The 20,983-nt window shown below is 42.9% G+C and overlaps 1 protein-coding gene across 1 annotated transcript in view; it reads right to left on the reverse strand.

The window, feature by feature from the left end:
- The window catches only part of LOC122931321 (aquaporin-2-like), an 87,115-nt gene that overhangs the window by 64,875 nt on the left and 1,257 nt on the right, over window positions 1-20,983 (reverse strand). The window lies entirely within an intron of this gene.

Raw genomic sequence — 20,983 nt, forward strand, 5'->3', positions numbered from 1 at the left:
GTATGTGAACCCTTGGATTTAATAACTGGTTGAACCTCCTTTCGCAGCAATAACTTCCACCAAACGTTTACTGTAGTTGCAGATCAGACGTGCACAACGCTCAGGAGTAATTCTTGACCATTCCTCTTTACAAAACTGTTGCAGTTCAGCAATATTCTTGGGATGTCTGGTGTGAATCGCTTTCTTGAGGTCATGCCACAGCATCTCAATCGGGTTGAGGTCAGGACTCTGACTGGACCACTCCAGAAGGCGTATTTTCTCCTGTTTATGCCATTCTGTTGTTGATTTACTTTTATGCTTTGGGTCGTTGTCCTGTTGCAACACCCATCTTCTGTTGAGCTTCAGCTGGTGGACAGATGGCCTTAAGTCCTCCTCCAAAATGTCTTGAGAAACTTGGGAATTCATTTTTCCTTCGATGATAGCAGTCCGTCCAGGCCCTGACGCAGCAAAGCAGCCCCAAACCATGATGCCCCCACCACCATACTTCACAGTTGGGATGAGGTTTTGAGGTTGGTGTGCTGTGCCTCTTTTTCTCCACACATAGTGTTGTGTGTTTCTTCCAAACAACTCAACTTTGGTTTCATCTGTCCACAGAATATTTTGCCAGTGCTGCTGTGGAAAATCCAGATGCTCTTGTGCAAACTGTAAACGTGCAGAAATGGTTTTTGGACAGCAGTGGCTTCCTCTGTGGTATCCGCCCATGAAATCCATTCTTGTTTAGTGTTTTACGTATCGTAAATTTGCTAACAGGGATGTTAGCATATGCCAGAGACTTCTGTAAGTCTTTAGCTGACACTCTAGGATTCTTCTTCACCTCATTGAGCAGTCTGCGCTGTGCTCTTGCAGTCATCTTTACAGGACGGCCGCTCCTAGGGAGAGTAGCAGCAGTGCTGAACTTTCTCCATTTATAGACAGTTTGTCTTACAGTGGACTAATGAACAGCAAGGCTTTTGGAGATACTTTTATAACCCTTTCCAGCTTTATGTAAGTTAACAATTCTTAATCGTAGGTCTTCTGAGAGCTCTTTTGTGCGAGGCATCATTCACGTCAGGCAATGCTTCTTGTGAAAAGCAAACCCAGAACTGGTGTGTGTGTGTTTTATAGGGCAGGGCAGCTGTAACCAACACCTCCAATCTCATCTCATTGATTGTACTCCAGTTGGCTGACACCTCACTCCAATTAGCTCTTGGAGATGTCAATAGTCTAGGGGTTCACATACTTTTTCCACCTGCACTGTGAATGTTTACATGGTGTGTTCAATAAAAACATGATAACACATTTAACTCTTTGTGTGTTATTAGTTTAAGTAGACTGTGATTGTCTATTGTTGTGACTTTTTTTGGGGTGTTTTCATTTCCTATTTATTTATTTGATCTAACAGTATGTCAGACAGAGGAGTGCCAGGCCCTGCACAGGGGAGTGGCAGAGGCCTAAATGTTTCTGGCACAAGCAGAGGTAGCAGCAGAGTAAGGGGCCATGGCAGCAGGGGTCTCTTCGAGAGGCCTGAGCTCCAAGTGTCAGCTAGCGGTCATGTCTTGACCAGCAGCTTAGCGGTTCTTGAATGGTTGATGTGATCTTTAAATTCGTCACAAGTGACATCAGACACCCCAGCCAAGAGTCGGTGAGTTCGTCAGACACAACCCTTAGTTGGCATGGCCCGGGAGCAGGCCCTGTGCCCTCATCTGTCCTCAACCTGCCTCTGTCCTTTTCTGTTTCCTCAGCCAGAGAAGTATTGAATGCTGTGGGCTCAGCTCCACTATACGGTGAGGACGAGCTACTAGAAGACAGTCAGCAGCTACTGGCAGGCCAAGATGTGGAGGAGACATCCGTCGCTTCCTCCACTAGGTGGGCAAGTAGATGGTGAGGAGAGTGGTGTGAGAGCTGGTGTTGCAAGCGGTCAGGCTCCTGACCCAGAGACGTTTGAGGAGGACGCCAGTGATGTGCAGACAGTACTCGATGATGATGATGTAGCAGATCGCACTTGGGAGCCGGGTGAATTAGGGGCTTCATCATCATCAGCAGAAAAGGGTGGCAGCTTGCCGGTGAGACAGCGGCGGAGCCAGCAAGTCGCTAGAGTGGCAGCAGTGTGATGCCGGTAGCCAAACATGCCCGGGGTAGTCCACCCGCTTATCAGGAGCCTACCTGCCTGGGAAGTAGCGTTCCACCTGTTCGCGGAGACAGCGGCGGTAGCTGTCAGTCAGTGCGTAGTGTTGCGGGTAACATAACCTACTCAGCGGTGTGGCAGTTTTTTGTTAAGCCGCCGTAGTAGGCGAAGATGGCCATATGTAGAATCTGTTGGAAGAAGGTGAAGCGTGGCCAGGGTGCCAATGTTGGCACCACGGCCCTGCGTCAACATATGCAGCGTCACCATAAAGTGGCCTGGGAGAACCGTGGCTCCGATGTGGTGGTCCAGCCTGCCGCAGCAATCGCTACACACGGTGGCATGCAGCCAATTTCAGGCAGTCAAGGCTCCACCACCTCAGGCATAGGGAGCTGTCTGTCCTTCCCATCATCTACCGGTCCTGATGCTCCTGCTCCTCCTCCTCTTACTTCTCGTCACTCATTCCGTCTGCAATCAATCACCGAATCAATTGCCAAGAGACAACAGTATGCATGCACTCATCCAACGGTGCAGAAGCTGAACGTGCTCCTGTCCAAGTTCCTGGTGCTGCAGTCCCTCCATTTCCAAGTGGTGGACTCTGGAGAGTCCCAAGCCATCATTTCTTTGCCAAAAATGAAGTACCAGCCCTGCACACACATGTAGAATAGAAGGTGGGCCAGTCCTTGAGCCTGTCGGTGTCTGCCAAAGTGCCCGGCAGCGCCGACGTGTGGAACTTTAACTACAGTCAGAGACAATACATGTCCTTTATGGCCCACTGGTTGAATGTAGTTCCTGCACAGCCACACCAGCAACTTGGCCAGGTGACGCCACTTCCGCCTCCATGTTCTCACGTCGTTGGTCCTGAAACAATGTCCGCCTCTGACTCCTCATCCTCCACTGTGTCCTCATCCTCCACTGCAGAGACAATTCACAGTGCCCCTCCAGCATACCACATGTATAGGGCACCACAGTGTCACGCTGTTCTGCACCTCATTTGCCTGGGCAAACAGAGTTGCACAGGGTAGGAACTGCTCCGTGTCCTTCATCAAGAAATCAAATCCTGGCTTTCTATGCGACAACTCAGAATCGGAACCATGGTGACCGACAAGAAGAACATTGTGTTGGCGCTGCATCAAGGAGGGCTGAGCCATGTGCCCTGCATGGCAGATGTGTTCAGTCTGGTTGTTAAGCGGTTCCTAAAGTCTTCCACCCATCTGCAAGACATCCTAAAAATGGCACTGCAAAGCACACCCTCCTTGAGCTGCAGCGGCAGAACGGCATCCCCCAACATAGGCTGATATGCAACGTTTCCACCCGTTGGAATTCCACCCTCCATATGTTGGACTTAATGTACTAACAGATAAAGGCCATAAATGATTTCTTGATGATCCAAGCTTATTAGCCATTGTGTGGTGAAGTGAGAAAATTTCAGACTTTTTTGGAGTGTTTTAATTTCCTTTTTATTTATTTGATCTAACAGCATTTCAGGCAGAGAAGTGCCAAGCCCTGCACAGGGGAGTGGCAGAGTCCTAAATATTTCTGGCGCAGGCAGAGGTCGCAGCAGAGTAATGGGCCATGGGAGCAGGGGTCACTTCGAGAGGCCTGAGCTCCCAGTGTCAGCTAGTGGTTGTGTCTTGACCAGCAACCCAGCGGTTCTTGAATGGTTGTCTCGGTCATCTCAGTTTTTTAGCCACTTCTGTTTCTTTTTGCATTAGAAATACTGATGGATTACTGACCAGATGCTGACCGAGTGAAGGCGAAAGCTCAATATACAGGATCCGTTTTTTGGGGGTTATTGTTCTGACGGATCAGAGGAAGGGCAAAATAATCAGTGACGTCAACACAAACTTACTGCTGACACCCTCTCCACTCTGTCGGGGGGCTCTACTTGTATAAGCGTATAATAGAACAGGTTCTGTAGACATCTATGTGGAATCAGCTGAGGACGGTGTAAAAGGAGTGCGCTTCTTCTTGACGCTAACATCAACCTGTAAGGCTGAGTTCATACTTGAGTTATTTGGTCAGTTTTGCCCCCGTGACTGCCCAAATAAGTGAAGTTTGCAGTGATTCTAGGAGCGACACCTGTAATCTGCATGTCATGCAGACTCACAGTATTATTTCACTACCACAGCAGACTCTCTATGCATGTCACTGCAAGGCACAGTGTTCTACACCACTATAAAGGCTCTCTGCAGCCAGGAAATAGCTTTTTCTTTTTACTTTATTCACCGTGAATATATTCGGATCGAACCACATTTTTTCAGAAAATTTGGTGAACCAGCTGAATCGAAATTATAAAAAATCTCTAACTAGTATGTACCATATTGTACTTACTTTCTGCTCACTGAGTTATGGTAAAAGGGCTGCATATTTGATGGCTTCCACCCATGCAGCCAAGGAAGGAAAAAAACTTGCTTTGTCTACCTTTATTGCGTTCTATACGAGTTTATCTGTACCATTATAGGGAATATGCAAATCTTGCCATAGTTCTGGAATATTACAAGCATACATTTATGCCTAGGTATTTTCAGTCATATGACGATTGATGTCAGTGCAAGTCATCCCAAATGTAATTGCTCTTAAGTCAAACCAATTATCATGTAAGTGATCATCAGTGGGAGTTGTTGTAATAACTTAAGCCAAATATATCATTGAAAACTGGATATCAGCCCATTAGGATTATAATTAATATCCTACATGTGACATGGGAACATTCATGAATGAGGTCACAGTGCAGAGCTGGAATATTACCCTAAATAAGGAAGTAATGAAGAACTCTCTTAATTAAAACTAAACATGTGCAGTAGGTGCCTTCTATAAAAGGTCTCTGGCATAGGCACAGGTACAGTGGTGTGGTGCATCATTGCTATCTCATTTTGTGAAATATCCCAATTATTATTGGCACTAAAAAGTAAAAAGGCCCATGGCAATAAGCTGAAGTTATGACTAAACTTCAAGGAATATTTCTATTTGTGAGTCACAGGACTATACAGTATGTGACGTTCTGTATAATCCATGTTATCTAATGTAAGCACAGTGGAAAATATTTAAGAGGCATTCCAGCTTTTAGATATTGATCACTAGTCCTCTAAATAATAAAAGTAATCAATATCACACTGTGGGTGTCTGACACTTGGAACCCCCACCAATTCAACATTTTTGACAACCATTGGCACCAGAAACTAAACAGTAGATAGACACAGAAGCATAATTCATCCACTGTGTAGTGGTCATTCCAGTACATCGCTCTGCACAATACATGAACTGCACACATCGAGGCCACAGAAGCCACAATCCTTAACTTTTTGATGGACAAGCGAAAAGTAATGTCTAAAACAATAAATTTGTTACATATCATGTACTCCAGTTTCTGGCACCAATGGCAACAGAATTTTGGCACAGTTTAATCAATAAATCTCCCCCAGTATGTCAGTTTTGCACAGAGTGTTCCTGTACGCTGTCTGTGGAGTCAAAGATAAAGTAATAAACCTAAAGGTTCAAAGAACACTGAAGACATCACTGACCAACTCTTTAGGCCATGCACAAGGTACAATAGAAAGTATCTGTTTTTCATAGAGTCTTCCATTAATTTTCCAATAAACTCCTGATTTTAGATAGCCACAGTGTATATTCATATTAGGAGACCTTGAGGAAACATAATTTGAGTGTGAGTTGAAGGTAGCATGTTACAGAGCAGGAGGAGCTGAACAGTTTGATATATCGGGGGGAAGAATGAATAAAATGTGTATTTTATATATTTAAATTCCTGCTCATTCTGAGCTTTGAATAAAAGGAGGTGGTCTTATCGGTGACTTACAGCTTTTCTTCTATGACTGTGCATACATAGATACAATTGCTATACAATTTGCTATACACAAACTTAAAACCTCACTCCATAACCCTCTTTTTACTATTCTAAATACCTTTATGTTACGGGCAGTGAGTGTGAACCCACTGTGACAACCAACTAGGCCTGAGGGCATTATCCTGTCAGACTCCTGATTTTCACCATCCTGATAACTCTTGAAATAGTCTTGGTGTGGTTGGCTGTTGACCCGTTGGGGTCAGAGACACCAGTGTAAAGCACAGAAGGATCAGGCAATACATGTAGTCAGAAAACGGACATAAATCAGGGCAGGTAGAGTACATGTGAATCTGTGAAACAGTCCTGGGGTCAGGGCAGGTGGATCAGGGTAAATACAGTGAGCAAGCATGGATCAGGTCAGGTAGAAGAGTCAGGAAACAGGGAGAAGTTGTTACATTGTCAGACAACTGGATTGTAGCTCTTTGCAGGGCATAGCAAGCAAGTGAAACCAAAAGGAAGTTAAGGATTGTTCAGGTAAGGGGTGGAACAAACAGACCAGCATATATAGGGGAGCTGATGAGCTCATTAGTCAAACAGCTAAACACAAAGAAAACGGGGAATTAATCCTTGCAATGAGGTTCAATAAATAGACACTAATGCTCACACAGAAACAGACCTAGCAGCCACAGACAGAAGCTAGGTGAGTGAAATGGAGCCCATGCTTGCCCAAGATGGCAGGGGGCACAGAGCATCGCCATGTCACTTTACACTTAATTTTAACCAGGATCTCTCAATCTTCTGACCTAATCTTATGTTACTGTGATTCAGCAGTGACTGCCTTTCCATCCTGTAGTTGTAGCTTCAGTCCTGAGGGTGACCAGTGAGATTACTATTCTGAGTAGTCAAGCTGTAAGATACTTAGGACATTGAACCATTTAAGGCTCTGGCTCAGCTTTCAATCAGATGTGCAGGCTAGGAATTTAAACCAGGCACTGATATAACGGTAGGTACACATATTCCAAAAAAATGATTTTAGCCCAAAATGAGTAAAATGGAATCATAAAAATTGCCCCCAATGGTGTACATAGCCTTTAAAGAGATAATATTATACAAAGCTTGGAGAAATTTGACCCATGTGAGTATATTTATCTTGCACAATTTTTCCACATGCTGAATGTACTTCTTTATGACGTGACTTATTTAAGGCGAACGACAAAGCCAAAAAAGAAATTGCTTTCAGCTACAGAAAGTGATTAACTGAAGATTTGAGTTGGACAGAAACATTGTCCACCAACGGATAATGCTATGGTGGTGAGCTTCACCGTTTCTTTTTGTATTAAGACCCGAAAGTGACCTATTTCCTGAAACCTGCTCGCTCAATAATGTGGACTGTAGGGGGGAACTATTGTATTTGTAATACTGAACTCTATAGCTACTAGTTTAACCTCTGCTTGGTTAGGTCTACTGATTTACCTCTACTCTACTGATTTTGCTATATCTGTACTCTCCAGGTTTGGACCTTTATTTGGTCTACTGATTACCCCTCATCTGCTATATTTGGCTATTTCTGTACCGGGCTGGTTTGTTTTATTATCTGTTCTGCTTTCCTTTCAACATCTGGTTAGGTCTGTTACTTGCAAACTTACACGTATTTTCTGTCACCTTAATCCACAGACATAACCTGGGTTCCTAGCAGCCAAGGCCATCCTGCCAGTTCCTTTACTATTAGGCAGTTTGATTTGGAGATATTTGAGGCCGGCTACTTTTCCATGGGCCACCCTGTACAATCTAAAAATTTCTGCCATCAAATTTTTTATACAAATCAAAATCTCTCTGATACAGTATTTCCGTGCTCTAAGAAGGCAGCTAATACTCCCTAATTTGCAAATGTCTTGTATCTTACGTGTTATTCTTTGAAGAATGTATGCTGATGTAAGACACTCTTGCTTAATATATCCATTTTACATATCTTTGTACGGTTGCAAAATAAAGCACGTGAGTACTTTGGAAACTTTAATAATAATAAAATGTAGTGCAATCTATACTAATAACAAATAGCTGTACAGCTCATGTCTTTTATTAAGCACATTGAATGAAGATCTACTGTACTGTGCAGGTAGATAAAGTAAATGAATTTAATAGCTTGTAGAAACCCTTTGGCAGCAATCATCTTTTCCAGTAGCTACAAATAAGAATCACATAAATCTGAGGAGGGATTTTAGACCATTCTGCTCTGCAAATGTGTCTCAGTTCATTAATATCTCTGCGATGCCCTGCATGTACTACCCTCTTTGGGGCATGCCACAACACCTCAATAGGGTTAAGGTCAGGATTCTGACTTGCCCATTCTAAAACAGAAAGCCTCTTTTCCAACTATTACTTAGTTGATTTACTTGTGTGGTTTGGTTAATTGCCTTGCATCACCGAACATTTCTTTAGCTTAAGCCTATGTTCACACGACAGTAAAAACCGCTGTCACGCGGTCATTTTCAGAACTATTGCAATCTATAAGGCTATTCACATGACCATTATTTTAACGGCCAGTGAATACTGTCCATCAAAAAAATAGAACATGTTCTATTTTTGCCATTTTCAAGGTCAGACGGACCCCATAGAATAAATGTCATTAGACAGAAATGCACCCATCTAACAGACATTAATAATGGGTACATCATGAAAGGAGAAAAACCTTCCTGAGAAGTGATGCTTCCTGCGTCATAACATCACTTTATTGCACCGAGAGCAGTAAAAATGGATGTGTCCCCATTGACTTACATTGTGTGCCAGGACGGATCCGTTTGGCTCAGTTTCATCAGCAGCGTTTGTTTTTATATTTTATTTTTATTATTGTTAATTATACACTCAGATGCCGCAATCATGTATGAACGTGCACATGGCTTAAAGGTGACATTATGGTAGCACTAATGGCCCCTTTGGTGCGTAAAATAGTGCCAATGTACGGCAGTGTATATGAAGTGGTGACCTGAAGCAGTGACCCGTTGAGAAGTAGCTAAGAGGAGAATGGGAGTGGTAGTTATGGCACTGACATAAGTTGTATTTGTTGACAGGGGTTGTCCTCAATGCTATGCTCCCTGGCTCTTCAACATTGAATGGAGGGGCACTTTCTTTCCTTTGGGGCAGACCATGGCATTGTGGTTCCTGGCTGGTGTAAGGTGGGCTGCCCTTGATCTTATGGGGTTTAGAAGTGCAAGGCAGGGCTCCCTTGTAGTGCAAGGCCATATGTAGGTGACAGCGGTGCAAGTGTTGGGTGTAAAGCAATGATGAGACTGTTATAGGGACTACAAATCCTGTGTTGTGTACTATTGATTTTGCTGGCGAAAGTAAACACAGTCTCTCTAGAGTACATGCTTAATCTGTTGAAGGCTGAATATGGGCCAGCAAATTGCAATACAGCTGAATCTGAGTTTCTGCTTCTATGATATCCAGTCAAATTCCCAAAAAGTCCATCTGGGGCAATGTCATTTACAATAGGTACTGCAGTTCCCACTGCAGAGTGATGATCGACAAAACTGGGGTCTCTTGCCACTGAACTGTCCACATTAACAAAACAACATATTCTGGTCTTGGATTTACTTTGCATATAACAGTAAATGAAGTATTTTTATTATATTAAGGCTTTTACAGTGGTCCTCTGGCCCACTGCATGGTCATCATTGCTTTGTGAATAAATTAAATTTTTCTTAATGTTTTACCAAAACAAGTCTAGTGGCAATTCGATGGAGGAAACCCAGGACCAACAGATGGTGGAGGAGGAGGTGGAGGAAGGGGCTGAATTTGAAGTAGAGGCCACTCCGATGGACCGTCCTGAGGTTCCAGATAAATTAAACACCACAATGGACTCCATCAACTGCAGACTATGTTCATTGTCCTCAGTCTCAAAGGAAGCACAATGTACTTCCTCCTTCAGGGCATGAATCAATGAGCGGGTGCTGGAGTACCTTGAGAAGAGCGCTCTACAGGGTATGGAGCAGGCTTTCTTAAAATCTCTAGCACCCCTCATCCACAGGATCCTTGAGGTGGTACGTAATCAGGCGCAAATGGTGGTAATGACTGTATTGGAGGCATTTGTTCCATCAAATGATCCATCCTCCATACTGCATGCTGTAAATGCAGTATGAGTATAAGGAGCTCTTTCCAAAGGCTTCTACTGTTCCATGCACGCATTATTGGGGGATGGAATTGCCCCCCCTCCTATATAGTCTATACTGCCATGGCCCCCTACCCAGTCCTTAGGGCGCGTGAGTGTCAACATGCACATGCCTAAATTGGCTTCAGTCTGTGTCTGGTCACTTATGTGTATTTATGGCCACTTAAGTGTATTTAAGGCATCTGAACTTTAGTTAGTCTAATCTCGCTAGTCATAATAAAGGTGCACTTGTTTATGTCTGACTGCTCATGCACTGAACTTTGCATGTTTACCGTCTCTGATCCTATACTGCCTGTTCTGACCACTTCATCTTTATTGCATAGACCCTCAGCTGCCAACACTCCACCCTCTGATTTGTTTCACGCACATACTCTGCCTGTCCTGACCTCGGACTGTTTCCTGACAGTGAGTATTGTCTTATCCTGTCACGATACTAGTGGAATACTGCTGGAATCTAATGGCAGGGACAAGGCCTAAACACAGGAGACACAGGAGTCTTGAACAGGAGGTAGCAGGAATGCAGATGAAGGCAGGGATCCAGACGAGAGGTCAGGGGGAAACCCAGCGAGCGGTCGGCAGGTGTCCAGGAGTAGCAGGGTAAACCACAAGGAGAAGGAACAAACCAGAGAACAAGTTCAAGGTGAGAGGACTGCACAAGCAGGAGCTAAAACACAATACTCAAGCAATGCGTAACATACTTGAGAGGTTTATATATGAAACAGAAAGTAAGATGGCACCCAGCTGAGACACAATCCACCATATTAACTGAAAAATAAAAGGGGACAAGACAATCTGGACTAAACAGACATAACAGGATGATTCCTGACATTACTCTCACCTCAACAGCGGCCTCTGGACGAGACCTGGCTTGGTCTCCTAGGATGTCTTTAATGAAACTATTTGATCAGTTGGTAAGCATTTATATTACTCACCGGTCCCCATGAATTCTCTTCAGACCCATAATCCTACCACTTAATGAGGTATTGTAAATGGTTCCTGAAAATTCTGTAGTCCAAGATTTTCTCTACAACAAACTGTTCTTGCCCATCTACAGTATCTCCACCGCATTGGGAGGAGGAGGGACACGTTCTGGAAAAGGGTTGGGCACGGCAGGCTTTAGTAGAGACACATGAAAAACAGGATGAATCTTCATAGATCGTGGGACCTTGAGCCGAACAGCTAATGGACTAGTTATCCCGATAATCTTATAAGGCCCAACAAACTTCTGTCTTAGTTTTGGTGAAGGAACCTTAAGTTTCACATTTCTAGTGTAAAGCCATACTTTATCCCCTATTTTAAAGATTGGTGCTGGTCTACGAAATTTATCTGCCGTCCTATTGTAATTTTCTTGAGCCCTCTCTAATGTTCCTTTTATTAGCTTTAAATTTTGCTGTAATGCAGAGATCCTTTCCGCGACTGCTGTAATAGGTGAAACAGCAGGGAATTTGGGAAGAATATTTGGATGATACCCCAAATTTGCAAAGAAAGAAGTTTGCTTGATGGAGGCATTTTAGGAGTTATTGTTAGAGAACTTAGCCACAGGAAGCAGATCGACCCAATCATCTTATAAATGACAGATATAGCATTGAAGATACTTTTCCAGACTCTGATTTGTGCGTTCAGTTTGTCCATTAGATTGTGAGTGAAAGGAGGTTCATAGATTAATATCAATTTTAAGTGCTGTGCAAAAACAAAGCCAAAATTTTGATGTAAACTGCACCCCTCGATCCGAGATAACTTCATCAGGAACTCCATTAAAATGGAACACATTCTGAACTACAACTACAGCTGTATTTTTGGCAGAAGGTGGGCTGGTACATGGAATGAAATGTGCAGCATTGGTGAGCCGGTCAACTACTACCAGAATTGTATTTTTTCCCCTTTTAGATAGGTAGATTTATGATAAAGTCCATGGGAATAGAACCCCAGGGACGAGCGGAGACCGACAAAGGCTGTAATAAACCCATGGGTGAAGAACGTGGAGTCTTGCATCTAGCACAAACGTCACATGACACAACATATTTCCTTACATCCTGTTGATAATTGGGCCACAAAAAGATATGGGATAAAAATTCCTGTGTCTTCTAGAATCATGGACTAACTTTAGAATTTTCAGTCTTATTGTTTCGGGTATATATAGCTGCTGCCCATGGGTCCACACCTTTTTCTTAAGCATTAAATGCACATCAGGTGGTTGAGACAGCAAGGAGTTAGTGTCATAGGCTTTTTTTATCTCTTCAAGCAAGTCTTTATTATGGATTACTCCTACAAAATTAGACTTCGGAACAATAATCTTGAGCGGAATCGTAGAAGTGGAATCATTTGAAAAGATTCTAGATAGATCATCTGCATTGTCGTTATAGGAACCGGGCCTGTAAGAGATTACAAAGTTGAATTGATTGAGGAAGAGACTCCAAAGAGCTTGGCGAGGAGATAAACATTTGGCAGATCTAACGAATTCCTTATTACGGTGATCAGTCAGAACTATTATTTGCTGTGAGATTCCTTAAAGATGATGTCTTCAATCCTTAAAAGCTGCAATGATAGCTAACAGTTCTTTATTCCCCACATCATAATTCTTCTCAGCAGGGGATAAACATTGGGAGAAAAAAAGCACACGGATGCAATAAACCCTTGTCTCCTGTTCTCTGAGACAGAATAGCCCCTATAGCACAGTCTGAAGCATCTACTTCCACAATGAAGGTGAGTTCTTGGTCAGGGTGAACTAATACAGGGGCTGTAGTGAACTTGGACTTTAGGATACAAAAGGATTCCTGTGCTTGAGGAGACCAGGCAAAAACATTTTTTTCTTAGTCAACTGTGTAATAGGAGTAATTATCTCTGAGAAATTCTTAGTGAAGCGTCTATAAAAATTGTCAAAACCTATGAAATGCTGAACATCTTTTATGCTCCTGGGAGTAGGCGAGTCTACTATTGCTTTAATCTTGCTAGAGTCAATGTGTAGACCATGAGGTGAAATGTTATAGTCAAGGAATTGGATCTCAGTCTGGTGAAATTCTAATTTTTCAATCTTAATGTAAAGTTGACTCTTAGACGTTCCAAAATGAGTCTCACATGTCTCTGATGTTCTTCCATAGAGTTGGAGAAGATCAAGATATCGTCCAAATAGATAACTACAAACTGGTCCAGAAGATCTCTGAAGATATCATTGATGAGGTGTTGAAAAGTGGCCGGGGCATTGCAAAGACCAAAAGGCATAACAAGATATTCAAAATGTCCGTAACATGACCTAAAAGCCGTCTTCCATTCATCTCCAGATCTGATATGGACCAGGTTATAGGCGCCTCGCAGGTCTAACTTGGTAAAAATGTTTGCATGTTGAACTCTCTCCAAAAGCTCTGGGATCAATGGTAGAGGATAACTGTTTTTGATGGTAATTTTGTTAAGTAATCAATGCAAGGTCTTAGAGAACCGTCCTTCTTCTTAACAAAGAATATAGGAGCCACCGCCGGTGATGAAGATGGGCGGATAAGCCACTTAGCCTGATTTTCTTCTATGAAGTCCTTTTAGTTCAGGGCCTGCCAAAGGGTAGATGTTTCCAAAAGGTATATATGCACCATGAAGCAATTCAATTGGACAATCGTAGGGTCGGTGTGGGATAAGCCTGTCAGCATTTTGTTTATCGCAAATGTCCGCAAATTCCTTATATACAGAGGGTAACTCTATTACCTTATTATCTTGAGCCAGATTTACTGAGCTGTTCAAAGAACATTCTCCACTGAGAAGCTTATTTCTTTGGTTTCCCAGTTGATAACAGGGTTCTGTGCTTGCAACAAGGGTAGGCGTAGAATAACAGGGAAATGTAGAGAAGAGATCAATAGAAACGATAGGACTTCAAGGTGATGGGGTGTTTTAATGATTTCAAGTGATTCCGTCTCTTGATCCACTGGCCCTGAGCTCAGTGGAGATCCATCCATGGTCTCCATTACCACGGGTGAGTTTTTTCTGAAATTTAACCCCATGCCTTTGAGCAAACGAAAGGTCCATGAAATGTCACTAGCCCCGGAGTTTACCATAGCAGAGGTGGATATCCACTGAGAGTTAATCAAAAACTTAATGGAAAGTAAGCAATGGGAGTCTTTATTCTCTTTCTTTATATGAGGGGCCACTGATGACCTGAAATGGATGATTGCATGGATGATTGCCACCAACCTCCGTGGACAGCTAGGGCAGTAGATAAGGAAGTGGTCAGACTTTTCACAGTAAAGGCATAGACTTTCCCAGAGCCTGTGCTCCCTTCCAGCAACACTTTCACGTCTTAGTATGGAATCTACTTGCACAGGCTCACTTCCTTATTCTCTGTAAATCTTTCCTTGTGGTTCCTTGGAAATGGAGACAGGAAAGGAGGGGGGCTGCTTAGTATCATAATTCAAGGTAGCCCATTTCTCTTGTCGTTGTTCAGGCAGTTGGGTATCGATTCGAATGCAATGGTTAATAAAAGCATCGATAAAGCATCGATAAAGTCCTCTAAGTGATTTAGCCGGGTGTCTTGAGTTTCAATCAACGGACTAGCCCAGGCAATAGCTTTATGTGTCAGCAGCATAATAATACATAAGACTTTAGATCTATCAGTAGGAAACTGAGTTGAATTTGCATCAAAGTATAGCCTACATTGATTGAGGAATCCCTGGAATTTGTCTCAGTCTCCACCAAATCTGAATGGTGGCAACTTAGGGGTCATTGCAGACACTGTAGTGGGTGGTACAGAAACTCAATTCTCCAAGTGGACTATCCGGTCAGATAATGTCTGCACGGTACCACGTAGCTCTTGAATCGCTTGTCCATAAATTTGGTTGTTGTGAGAAGTCTGTCCTTCAAAGGCGTCATATTATATTTTTTTAAGTCTGCATCTCGGTGTGCATATTAGCCATAGCAGTTTGCAGTTGCTTAATGCAAACCTCTGAACTCCCAGTTCCGGCGGACTCCATTTTAGGCTTGAGTATTCTGTCACGATACTAGTGGAATACTGCTGGAATCCAATGGCAAGTACGAGGCCTAAACACAGGAGGCACCGGAGTCTTGAACAGAAGGTAGCAGGAATGCAGATGAAGGCAGGAATCCAAACGAGAGGTCAGGATAAACCCAGTGAGCGGTCGCGAGGTATCCAGGAGTAGCAGGGTAAACCGCAAGGAGAAAGAACAAACCAGAGAGCAAGTTCCAGACGAGAGGGCTGCACAAGCAGAAGCTAAAACACAAAACTCAAGCAATGAGTAACAGGCTTAAGAGGTTTATATATGAAACAGGAAGTAAGATGGCACCCAGCTGAGACACAATCCACCATCTTAACTGAGGGAAAACTTAAGGGCAAAACAGTCTGAACTAAACAGACATAACAGGATGATTCCTGACAGATCCCTTCTCTATGACCGTTGTGGGTCAGCTGCCAGCTACACCGTGACTATTCCAAGAGGTAGTGGCCTAGTGGGTCCTCTGCAGTGGTCAGGGTCCCTATGCAGATGTTAAAGTTATGAAGTACCCTAGAACTGGGAGCCTTCAAAGTGTTAATTTGGTACAATGCAAAAATGATTAATGCTTTCTATTTTGCTTTGTATTCCCAGAAGCTTTCTATGGGTGGCACTGTTTACTTAAGTTTGCCCTGAATCAGCAGAGGGAACTAGCTTTCACATGTGAGGGAGGAGATTTCTAGTTAGTATTGCATCAATCATTTTAGTTTAGCTCTGCCTGTCATTCAGGGCAGATGCTAGTTTGTTCTGAGCTTTGCTTGAGAGAGAAGCAGAGGCCTAGCCTGTGGGAAGTTGGAGGCAAGGAAAATTACTATTTCTCTGAGAGAAACATCATTCCTTTGAAGTAGATAATTTTTGAGGGAAGGAGGAGCAGATATTGAGATAGTGGCTAGGATCACAATGCCACGGGTGTTTGGGAAGAGACTGCACTGTGACTTGCCTTGTAACTCTGCCTTGATATTGTTGGATGTATTACAACCATTCTGCACTTTAGTAAAGACTTGTTTATTTTCTACAGTTATTCTGGCTACTGACTCCAGCACCATTCACACTGCACCTACACCACCTACACCCCCTACACCCCCTACACCCATACAACACTCACACCACTGGCAGCAGACTACCATCAGGTAGGGCTCCAACATTAGGGTGTGCCTCCAGGGAAGAAGGGAAGTGACCTTGTGGAGCATTGGTGTTTGCCACTGTGAAGAATTACTGCAGCCAGATCCACTACCACTCACATCCTCTGCTCCTCCCAGGCTTGCGGCAAGGAGGAATATCCGAAAGTCAAACCTGTTAGTTAGCACAGTTGTTCCACATCCATTATCCTTAACATTGGACAAGCCATAGATTTAGTTTCTTTTTCTCTGTGCACTCTGGATATTTATTCAATGTGGTCAATAAAATACATAAATGGTGTAACTATTTGACTGTTATTAGTTTAGTTATGTCATGTTTGTCTATATTTGCAGTTTCAGATCACATTTTATTAGTAATCAATGCAGAAATTCAGGTATCCAAAAGTGGGGGGGATGCTGCCATAAGTGCGTCTTATGGGGCGAATGCTGCCATTTTTACATCGCTAACGCTGATACATCTCCGGCTGCGATGCTGCACAGCGCAGCGATGTATCAGCGGGGAGGGAGGAGGGGCTGGAGGCCGGCAACTTGCAGCGGGGTCCGGTGCAGTCACTGTACTCTTACACCAGGCCCCGCCGCTCACAGCAGTATACATATCTAAGCAGTAATCCTTAACCTCTAGTAACTTTAACTTTAAAGCAGCTCTATCCTGTTTACTACTTACAATCAAGCTCCGGTAACAGGCCGAGCGGGCAGCAGCGTAATGTCACTAACTCACATCACACACCCCTGCTCCTCCCACTTTATAAACGAAGCAGGCAGAGCAGGCGCGTGACATGAGTGAGTGACGTTATGCTGCCACCCGCTCTTACTGTTACCGGAGCTTGATTGTAAGTAGTAAACAAGATAGCGCTGCTTTAAAGTTAAAGTTACTCGAGGTTAAGGACTACTGTTTAGATATGTATACTGCTGTGAGCGGTGGGGCCCGGTGTATTGGGGGACACTGTCATGGGGGGGGATCTGTGGATGACACATATAGCATAAGATGCTATATAGTGTCATCCACAGATCCCCCCCCCCCATAACAGTGTCATCCACAGATCCCCCTCCCCATACCAGTGTCATCCAAAGATTCCCCTACCCATAACAGTGTCATTCACAGATCCCCCTCCCCATAACAGTGCCATCCACAGAGCCCTCATAACTGTGCCATCCACAGATCCCCCCTCCATAACAGTGTTATCCACAGATCCCCCATAACAGTGTAATCCACAGATGCCCCCATAACAGAGTCATCCACAGATGCCCTCCATAACAGTGTCTTCCACAGATCCCCCATAACAGAGTCATCCACAGATACCCTCCATAACAGTGTCCTCCACAGATCCCCCATAATAGTGTCATCCACAGACCACCATTAGTTCAAAACCCAAAAAGCACACCATTTGGTTCAACATATTTTTTTTCTTATTTTCCTCCTCAAAAACCTGCATCTTATGGGCAGGTGCGTCTTATAGGGTGAAAAATACAGTAATTTTAAAGGATTAGCTTGCATTTTTCTTGCAAATGTACATCTGTATTTGTCCTTTGATATGAGTGCTGAATTTATTTAAAGTTGGTATCCCAACTTGATAACCCTGTCATAAGGACATCATAGAAGGGAATCTCCAACTTAGGATACTAAGGGTACTTTCACACTAGCGTTTTTCTTTTCCGGCATAGAGTTCCGTCCTAGGGGCTCTATACCAAAAAAGAACTGATCAGTTTTATCCCGATGCATTCTGAATGGAAAGCATCAGGATGTCTTCAGTTCAGTCTTTTTGACTGATCAGGAAGGAGATAATACTGCAGCATGCTACGGTTTTATCTCCGGCCAAAAATCCGGAACACTTGCCGGAATTCCAGATCCGATTTTTTTTTACATAGGAATGTATTAGTGCCGAAATTAAAAATACCGGAATGCTGGATCCGTCCTTCCTCTTCCGCAAGTGTGAAAGTACCCTTAGGCACTTTTGACTTGAATTTATTCAGACCCCAGCTGAATTACAAGAATTGAACCCAACAAACATTTTATCTCTAAGGGTCCATTCACACTTCCCTAGAATGGGTCCGCATCTGTTCCGCAAATTGCGGAATGGGTGCGGACCCATTCATTCTATATGTGGCAGGAATGGATGCGGACAGCACACAGTGTTTCCAGAGCGCGTCCCCGATCTTTCGGACAATTGCGGACAAGAATAGGCAGTTCTATTGGGGTGCCAGCTGGGTGTAATGGACCCTTACTGCGACAGGATTGGACAATTAAAAAAAAAAGCCATTCACTCAATTTTTTATTATAAAAAAAAAACACAGCAGGAAAGTGAACTTAAACTAGGACATGTGAAAATACCTCTATGACTCTGATTTGTGCCATCAAACAAAAGCGCCGGGCACGTGCAAGTATGGTAAAATCTCTCTAAAAATGTTATGTATGACCACCTATTTAAATCACATTTTCTGTGATGGATTTTCAATGTGTATATTGGTCTATTTCTCGAGCGTACCTTGCCCCTAGAAACTATTTCATACTGTAATTTTGGGTAGTATAGATAGTGTGACACAGGGAGAGGTTTGGTCTAGGAAAACAGGTATTTTCCTTCCCAGCATGTGCTGCTGGGCTGATTTACAGCCAGGTGTGGTCAAATACCAGACCGGATTTTAAATGCCGGTCCGGGTTTTGGAAGCACCTGGCGGTCCTTAAATAGGCAGCTGGGCTCAGAAACCAGGTCTCTGTGTTAGGATTTGGGAGCCTTGTGTCTGGATGAAGGTTTTCTACCTGTTTGGCATAAAAACAGGTTGGTGCTGCTATCAGCAAGGACTCTTTGAGGCAGAATTGTCGCATGGTGTGAATTACCACCAACACCGCAAGGTGACTTTTTGTTTGAATATGACTGTTTGTTCTGTCACTGTTTGATCCAAAGAACTTGTTGTTGCCTCTATACTGCGTCCACTAATCCTGTCTACCAGAGCGAGTCCCCACAATAGTTAAATGTTTCTTCCATTATCTTACAGTACCTTAAAAAAGCTTTATGCTATGCTGTAGTGTATATGATCTATGCTGAATCTCTTTATACTGAAATGGTAATCAATTGCCCTTCTCAATAAAATGTATACAAAACATAATACAGCCAAATTGTACTCTTTTGACTCATTTGGCATATATTCAGCTAATTCTGTTGGCACATGAGCGTATTATCAGAACGTTCTCCCAACATATACTTAATAGAGACAGATAAATACATGTATTAATTAATTTAATAAGTAGGTATTAATTAATGTAACCCAACATTAGGGTGCCTATTTTAGGATTGTCTTTGCTTCTGATGCAAACATTACGTATCATTGATACATTTGTAAAGTTAAAAGATTTATGTTGGTATATGCTCGCATTTGTGTTTGCTCATTGTATTAGACTGGGGTATCCACATTTGGATTCCATTTGGAATTAGGTGCATATGAGGGTCCTTGACCCTATCATGGGTCGAGAATCAGTACCTGACTGCAGTTTCTGCAGCATTTTAATTGTTTTTCTAACTTTTTGCTGCTTTTGTGTATTTTTTTTACATTTCTTATCATTGATTCAATAATGTCATTGTTTAATTTATTGATACATGGAGGAGCGTCCATTTGTTGGTACTTAGCACCAGGAAAATTGTGCACCGACACATAATAGCCAGCACATGGCTGAGCTGTAGGTTCTTGTCCATGTTGCCAGGAGGTCCACACAAGGCACGGGATTCAGCCAGTTCCCTCCAGTTCTCCAGATCCAGTTGTTAAAATTACAACTGTATCGGAGAACGTGTTACCGGCTGAGTCCCTATCCGGTGCTCTGGCGGCAGCAAGGCAGCTGGAAATGTTCACTTCCATTGCTTTGCTGATAGTTAAGCTCCTTAGTTGGGGGGTATGTGTGTATATTGTGTATATATAGTGTATTTCTGTATGTGTACCATGTATATGGTGTATTTATGTGTATGTGTGTTGCTTATATATGGTGTATGTATATGTACACATGTGTCATGACGCCGAGTGTCCGCCGTTGAGTAGGGAACCTGTTAAAATTTGTGTCCCACCCCTGGTCCACACTGATTGCTGATGAAATAAGCACAGTACCTTTTCGTTGCTGTTTGTTAATGGACATGCAGTTTGCCTAAAAACCGCACTGCTGTTAGCAAAGCAAGAAGTTAACACTTCTTTCATTGGGAAGAACTACAGACGCACAGCTCTTGGCTGCATTATGGACTATGTCTGACGCCAAGCTTGCTATGAATGAATCTCTATGTACACAGAAATTTATTACGATACTTGTTTTTTCTGTATTTCAGGATTATTTCCACCATTTAACCATGGTCTTTCAGCCTCTGTAGATTTTATTGTGTTGTCTTACAACACAGTGAAATACTCAGACTGGCTCCTGGCAATGTTTCTTTTCCATCTTTTATAATAAAGCTTTTTATTATTTCTAGTTTTGAAGCTTATCATGTGAAGTTATATTATTTCCAAACTCCAGATGCTTATCATTAAAGGAACACAAGCTCAGTTTATTAACTAGGCTAAAAATACGTTTGTCAGCAGGCAGTGTTTTATCCCACAGGTTTACTACCGAAAATTAAATTTTACCACTATTTTATGCTGGAGAATTGTACTATACACTATATGGTGAAATTGCTCTATTATGTTGTTAACTAGACTTCAGAGTTGATCTGAAGACACAATTTCCCAATAATTCCATGTATTTCCATTTTGACCCAATCTGGATGACATAGCATTATGCAGATTGTATAACATAGGCTTTTTTGGGGGCCATGT

The sequence above is a fragment of the Bufo gargarizans genome, chromosome 3 (assembly GCF_014858855.1).
Source record: "Bufo gargarizans isolate SCDJY-AF-19 chromosome 3, ASM1485885v1, whole genome shotgun sequence".
In the NCBI taxonomy this organism is placed as follows: Eukaryota; Metazoa; Chordata; class Amphibia; order Anura; family Bufonidae; genus Bufo; species Bufo gargarizans.